Here is a 1,070-nt window from a genome sequence, read left to right on the forward strand (position 1 = left end):
CAGAATATTACATAAGACCAATAAAAAAAAGGATTTTTAATACAGAAATGTTGGCCTACTGAAAGGTATGTTCATGTATATGCACTCAATACTTGGTCGGGGCTCCTTTTTGTATGAATTACTACATCAATGCGGCTTGGCATGGAGGCGATCAGCCTGTGGCACTGCTGAGGTGTTATGGAAGCCCAGGTGTCTTTGATAGTGGCTTTCAGCTCGTCTGCATTGTTGGGTCTGGTGTCTCTCATTTTCCTCTTGACAATACCCCATAGATTCTCTATGGGGTTCAGGTCAGGCGAGTTTGCTGGCCAATCAAGCACAGTGATACCATGGTCATTAAACTAGGTATTGGTACTTTTGGCAATGCGGGCAGGTGCCAAGTCCTGCTGGAAAATGAAATCAGCATCTCCATAAAGCTTGTCAGCAGAAGGAAACATGAAGTGCTCTAAAAATTTCCTGGTAGACAGCTGCGTTGACTTTGGACTTGATAAAACACAGTGGACCAACACCAGCAGATGACATGGCTCCCCAACTCCCCACTCCATGTGAATCTCCCTCAAATTCTTGAACAGCCTTTGCTTCACAATCTTCAAGGCTGCGGTTATCCCTGTTGCTTGTGCACCGTTTTCTACCACACTTTTTCCTTTCACTCAACTTTCTATGAATATGCTTGGATACAGCACTCTGAACAGCCAGCTTCTTTAGCAATGACCTTTTTTGTGCTACCCTCCTTGTGGAGGGTGTCAATGACTGTCTCCTGGACAACTGTCCAGTCAGCAGTGTTCCCCATGATTGTGTAGTCTACTGAACCAGACAGAGACCATTTAAAGGCTCAGGAAACCTTTGCAGGTGTTTTGAGTTAATTAGCTGATTAGACTGTGACACTGAGTCTACAATATTGAACTTTTTAGGGGTCTCTGGAGAACAAATCCAGTCCTGTGGTCTGCCAGGTGAATCTCTCCACCCATCTGGTCTCACAGAATTGACTATGGAGCTCGAGATTCTTCAACAGCCGCACTGTGTTCATTTGTTCATTTGTGTGTAATGCTGCAACAAATGCTGCAAATAGAAAA

The sequence above is a fragment of the Seriola dumerili genome, unplaced genomic scaffold, assembly GCF_002260705.1.
Source record: "Seriola dumerili isolate Sdu_G_001 unplaced genomic scaffold, Sdu_1.0 BDQW01000267.1, whole genome shotgun sequence".
Classification (NCBI taxonomy): Eukaryota; Metazoa; Chordata; class Actinopteri; order Carangiformes; family Carangidae; genus Seriola; species Seriola dumerili.